Raw genomic sequence first — 5,000 nt, 5'->3', positions numbered from 1 at the left:
TTTTTCAACTTATCAATGAATTTCCTTGAGTTAAGAAGTAATAGAGGTCTAAAGTTAATACTTTTGAGCACCTACAGCCAATCCACACTGGACATACCCAATCTCGTCTTATCTTGGTAGCTATGCAGTGTTGGGCCTCGTCAGTACTTGGATGGGAGACCACCTGGGAAAACCAGGTGCAGTAGGTAATTTTATACTCCCATAACATTCTTTTCTATTACATTTTACATTTAATTTTTTCAATTTATCAATGAATTTCCTTGAGTTAAGAAGTAATAGAGGTCTAAAGTTAATACTTTTGAGCACCTACAGCCAATCCACACTGGACATGCCCAATCTCGTCTTATCTTGGTAGCTATGCAGTGTTGGGCCTCATCAGTACTTGGATGGGAGACTACCTAGGAATCCCAGGTGCTGTAGGTAATTTTATACTCCCATAACATTCTTTTCTATTACATTTTACATTTAATTTTTTCAACTTATCAATTAATTTACTTGTGTTAAGAAGTAATACAGGTCTAAAGTTAATGTTTTTGAGCACCTACAGCCAAACCACACTGGACATGCCCAATCTCGTCTGATCTTGGAAGCTATGCAGTGTTGGGACTGGTTAGTACTTGGATGGGTGACTACCTAGGAATCCCAGGTGCTGTAGGTAATTTTAAACTGCCATAACTTTCTTTTCTATTACATTTTACATTTAATTTTTTCAACTTATCAATGAATTTACTTGTGTTAAGAAGTAAAAGCGGTCTAAATTTAATGCTTTTGAGCACCTACAGCTTACCACAGTGGACATGCCCAATCTCGTCTGACCTTGGAAGCTATGCAGTGTTGGGCCTGGAAAGTACTTGGATGGGAGACCACCTGGGAATACTAGGAGCTATAGGTAATTTTATACTGCCAGAACATTCTTTTCTATTACATTTTACATTTAATTTTTTCAACTTAACAATGAATTTACTTGAGTTAAGAAGTAATAGAGGTCTAAATTTAATGCTTTTGAGCACCTACAGCCAAACCACACTGGACATGCCCAATCTCATCTGATCTTGGAAGCTATGCAGTGTTGGGCCTGGTTTGTACTTGGATGGGAGACCACCTGGGAATACCAGGTGCTGTAGGTAATTTTAGACAGCCAAAACATTCTTTTCTATTACATTCTACATTTCATTTTTTCAACTTATCAATGAATTTACTTGTGTTAAGAAGTAAAAGCGGTCTAAATTTAATGCTTTTGAGCACCTACAGCCAAACCACAGTGGACTTGCCCAATCTCGTCTGATCTTGGAAGCTATGCAGTGTTGGGCCTGGTAAGTACTTGGATGGAAGACCACCTGGGAATACCAGGAGCTGTAGGTAATTTTATACTGCCAGAACATTCTTTTCTATTACATTTTACATTTAATTTTTTCAACTTAACAGTGAATTTACTTGAGTTAAGAAGTAATAGAGGTCTAAATTTAATGCTTTTGAGCACCTACAGCCAAACCACACTGGACATGCCCAATCTCGTCTGATCTTGGAAGCTATGCAGTGTTGGGCCTGGTTTGTACTTGGATGGGAGACCACCTGGGAATACCAGGTGCTGTAGGTAATTTTAGACAGCCAAAACATTCTTTTCTATTACATTCTACATTTCATTTTTTCAACTTATCAATGAATTTACTTGAGTTAAGAAGTAAAAGAGGTCTATAGTTAATGGTTTTGAGCACCTACAGCCAAACCACACTAGACATGCCCAATCTCGTCTGATCTTGGAAGCTATGCAGTGTTGGGCCTGGTTAGTACTTGGATGGGAGACCACCTGGGAATACTAGGTGCTGTAGGTAATTTTATACTGCCATAACATTCTTTTCTATTACATTTTACATTTCATTTTTCAATTTATCATTGAATTTACTTGAGTTAAGAAGTAAAAGAGGTCTAAAGTTAATGTTTTTGAGCACCTACAGCCAAAGCACACTGGACATGCCCAATCTCGTCTGAACTTGGAAGCTAGGCAGTGTTGGGCCTGGTTAGTACTTGGATGGGAGACCACCTGGGATTACCAGGTGCTGTAGGTACTTTTATACTGCCATAACATTCTTTTCTATTACATTTTAAATTTAATTTTTTCAACTTATCAATGAATTTACTTGAGTTAAGAAGTAATAGAGGTCTAAAGTTAATGTTTTTGAGCACCTACAGCCAAACCACACTGGACATGCCCAATCTTGTCTTATCTTGGAAGCTATGCAGTGTTGGGCCTGGTTAGTACTTGGATGTGAGACCACCTGGGAATACCAGGAGCTGTAGGTAATTTTATACTGCCATAACATTCTTTTCTATTAAATTTTACATTTAATTTTTCAACTTATCATTGAATTTACTTGAGTTAAGAAGTAAAAGAGGTCTAAAGTTAATGTTTTTGAGCACCTACAGCCAAACCACACTGGACATGCCCAATCTCGTCTGATCTTGGAAGCTATGCAGTGTTGGGCCTGGTTAGTTCTTGGATGGGAGACCACCTGGGAATACCAGGTGCTGTAGGTAATTTTATACTGCCATAACATTCTTTTCTATTACATTTTACATTTAATTTTTTCAACTTATCAATGAATTTCCTTGAGTTAAGAAGTAATAGAGGTCTAAAGTTAATACTTTTGAGCACCTACAGCCAATCCACACTGGACATGCCCAATCTCATCTTATCTTGGTAGCTATGCAGTGTTGGGCCTCGTCAGTACTTGGATGGGAGACCACCTGGGAAAACCAGGTGCAGTAGGTAATTTTATACTCCCATAACATTCTTTTCTATTACATTGTACATTTAATTTTTTCAATTTATCAATGAATTTCCTTGAGTTAAGAAGTAATAGAGGTCTAAAGTTAATACTTTTGAGCACCTACAGCCAATCCACACTGGACATGCCCAATCTCGTCTTATCTTGGTAGCTATGCAGTGTTGGGCCTCGTCAGTACTTGGATGGGAGACTACCTAGGAATCCCAGGTGCTGTAGGTAATTTTATACTCCCATAACATTCTTTTCTATTACATTTTACATTTAATTTTTTCAACTTATCAATTAATTTACTTGTGTTAAGAAGTAATACAGGTCTAAAGTTAATGTTTTTGAGCACCTACAGCCAAACCACACTGGACATGCCCAATCTCGTCTGATCTTGGAAGCTATGCAGTGTTGGGACTGGTTAGTACTTGGATGGGTGACTACCTAGGAATCCCAGGTGCTGTAGGTAATTTTAAACTGCCATAACTTTCTTTTCTATTACATTTTACATTTAATTTTTTCAACTTATCAATGAATTTACTTGTGTTAAGAAGTAAAAGCGGTCTAAATTTAATGCTTTTGAGCACCTACAGCTTACCACAGTGGACATGCCCAATCTCGTCTGATCTTGGAAGCTATGCAGTGTTGGGCCTGGAAAGTACTTGGATGGGAGACCACCTGGGAATACTAGGAGCTATAGGTAATTTTATACTGCCAGAACATTCTTTTCTATTACATTTTACATTTAATTTTTTCAACTTAACAATGAATTTACTTGAGTTAAGAAGTAATAGAGGTCTAAATTTAATGCTTTTGAGCACCTACAGCCAAACCACACTGGACATGCCCAATCTCATCTGATCTTGGAAGCTATGCAGTGTTGGGCCTGGTTTGTACTTGGATGGGAGACCACCTGGGAATACCAGGTGCTGTAGGTAATTTTAGACAGCCAAAACATTCTTTTCTATTACATTCTACATTTCATTTTTTCAACTTATCAATGAATTTACTTGTGTTAAGAAGTAAAAGCGGTCTAAATTTAATGCTTTTGAGCACCTACAGCCAAACCACAGTGGACTTGCCCAATCTCGTCTGATCTTGGAAGCTATGCAGTGTTGGGCCTGGTAAGTACTTGGATGGAAGACCACCTGGGAATACCAGGAGCTGTAGGTAATTTTATACTGCCAGAACATTCTTTTCTATTACATTTTACATTTAATTTTTTCAACTTAACAGTGAATTTACTTGAGTTAAGAAGTAATAGAGGTCTAAATTTAATGCTTTTGAGCACCTACAGCCAAACCACACTGGACATGCCCAATCTCGTCTGATCTTGGAAGCTATGCAGTGTTGGGCCTGGTTTGTACTTGGATGGGAGACCACCTGGGAATACCAGGTGCTGTAGGTAATTTTAGACAGCCAAAACATTCTTTTCTATTACATTCTACATTTCATTTTTTCAACTTATCAATGAATTTACTTGAGTTAAGAAGTAAAAGAGGTCTATAGTTAATGGTTTTGAGCACCTACAGCCAAACCACACTAGACATGCCCAATCTCGTCTGATCTTGGAAGCTATGCAGTGTTGGGCCTGGTTAGTACTTGGATGGGAGACCACCTGGGAATACTAGGTGCTGTAGGTAATTTTATACTGCCATAACATTCTTTTCTATTACATTTTACATTTCATTTTTCAATTTATCATTGAATTTACTTGAGTTAAGAAGTAAAAGAGGTCTAAAGTTAATGTTTTTGAGCACCTACAGCCAAAGCACACTGGACATGCCCAATCTCGTCTGAACTTGGAAGCTAGGCAGTGTTGGGCCTGGTTAGTACTTGGATGGGAGACCACCTGGGATTACCAGGTGCTGTAGGTACTTTTATACTGCCATAACATTCTTTTCTATTACATTTTAAATTTAATTTTTTCAACTTATCAATGAATTTACTTGAGTTAAGAAGTAATAGAGGTCTAAAGTTAATGTTTTTGAGCACCTACAGCCAAACCACACTGGACATGCCCAATCTCGTCTTATCTTGGAAGCTATGCAGTGTTGGGCCTGGTTAGTACTTGGATGTGAGACCACCTGGGAATACCAGGAGCTGTAGGTAATTTTATACTGCCATAACATTCTTTTCTATTAAATTTTACATTTAATTTTTCAACTTATCATTGAATTTACTTGAGTTAAGAAGTAAAAGAGGTCTAAAGTTAATGTTTTTGAGCAC

At 37.7% G+C, this 5,000-nt stretch overlaps 2 non-coding genes and 18 pseudogenes across 2 annotated transcripts; all 20 read left to right on the top strand.

Moving 5' to 3' along the window:
• Positions 1-69: 69 nt before the first annotated feature.
• LOC148452568 (5S ribosomal RNA) lies at positions 70-188 on the top strand (annotated as a pseudogene).
• A 351-nt stretch (positions 189-539) lies between these two features.
• On the top strand, positions 540-658 carry LOC148452567 (5S ribosomal RNA; annotated as a pseudogene).
• Positions 659-774: 116 nt separating this feature from the next.
• On the top strand, positions 775-892 carry LOC148452566 (5S ribosomal RNA; annotated as a pseudogene).
• Positions 893-1,008: 116 nt separating this feature from the next.
• Positions 1,009-1,127, top strand: LOC148452565 (5S ribosomal RNA). Its single transcript, XR_015875124.1, has one exon. It is a non-coding gene; the product is annotated as a 5S ribosomal RNA (ribosomal RNA).
• A 116-nt stretch (positions 1,128-1,243) lies between these two features.
• LOC148452564 (5S ribosomal RNA) lies at positions 1,244-1,362 on the top strand (annotated as a pseudogene).
• Positions 1,363-1,478: 116 nt separating this feature from the next.
• Positions 1,479-1,597, top strand: LOC148452563 (5S ribosomal RNA; annotated as a pseudogene).
• A 116-nt stretch (positions 1,598-1,713) lies between these two features.
• Positions 1,714-1,832, top strand: LOC148452562 (5S ribosomal RNA; annotated as a pseudogene).
• Positions 1,833-1,947: 115 nt separating this feature from the next.
• On the top strand, positions 1,948-2,066 carry LOC148452561 (5S ribosomal RNA; annotated as a pseudogene).
• Positions 2,067-2,182: 116 nt separating this feature from the next.
• On the top strand, positions 2,183-2,301 carry LOC148452560 (5S ribosomal RNA; annotated as a pseudogene).
• Positions 2,302-2,416: 115 nt separating this feature from the next.
• On the top strand, positions 2,417-2,535 carry LOC148452559 (5S ribosomal RNA; annotated as a pseudogene).
• A 116-nt stretch (positions 2,536-2,651) lies between these two features.
• Positions 2,652-2,770, top strand: LOC148452558 (5S ribosomal RNA; annotated as a pseudogene).
• Positions 2,771-3,121: 351 nt separating this feature from the next.
• LOC148452557 (5S ribosomal RNA) lies at positions 3,122-3,240 on the top strand (annotated as a pseudogene).
• Positions 3,241-3,356: 116 nt separating this feature from the next.
• On the top strand, positions 3,357-3,474 carry LOC148452556 (5S ribosomal RNA; annotated as a pseudogene).
• Positions 3,475-3,590: 116 nt separating this feature from the next.
• Positions 3,591-3,709, top strand: LOC148452555 (5S ribosomal RNA). The gene has a single exon (XR_015875122.1). It is a non-coding gene; the product is annotated as a 5S ribosomal RNA (ribosomal RNA).
• A 116-nt stretch (positions 3,710-3,825) lies between these two features.
• Positions 3,826-3,944, top strand: LOC148452554 (5S ribosomal RNA; annotated as a pseudogene).
• Positions 3,945-4,060: 116 nt separating this feature from the next.
• LOC148452553 (5S ribosomal RNA) lies at positions 4,061-4,179 on the top strand (annotated as a pseudogene).
• A 116-nt stretch (positions 4,180-4,295) lies between these two features.
• Positions 4,296-4,414, top strand: LOC148452552 (5S ribosomal RNA; annotated as a pseudogene).
• A 115-nt stretch (positions 4,415-4,529) lies between these two features.
• Positions 4,530-4,648, top strand: LOC148452551 (5S ribosomal RNA; annotated as a pseudogene).
• Positions 4,649-4,764: 116 nt separating this feature from the next.
• On the top strand, positions 4,765-4,883 carry LOC148452550 (5S ribosomal RNA; annotated as a pseudogene).
• A 115-nt stretch (positions 4,884-4,998) lies between these two features.
• LOC148452549 (5S ribosomal RNA) overlaps positions 4,999-5,000 on the top strand; it is a 119-nt pseudogene continuing 117 nt past the window's right edge.

This window comes from Taudactylus pleione, unplaced genomic scaffold (assembly GCF_031769625.1).
Source record: "Taudactylus pleione unplaced genomic scaffold, aTauple2 ptg001184l, whole genome shotgun sequence".
Classification (NCBI taxonomy): Eukaryota; Metazoa; Chordata; class Amphibia; order Anura; family Myobatrachidae; genus Taudactylus; species Taudactylus pleione.
The sequence above is the reverse complement of the archived record's forward strand: the minus strand, read 5'-3'. Positions and strand labels throughout refer to the sequence as shown.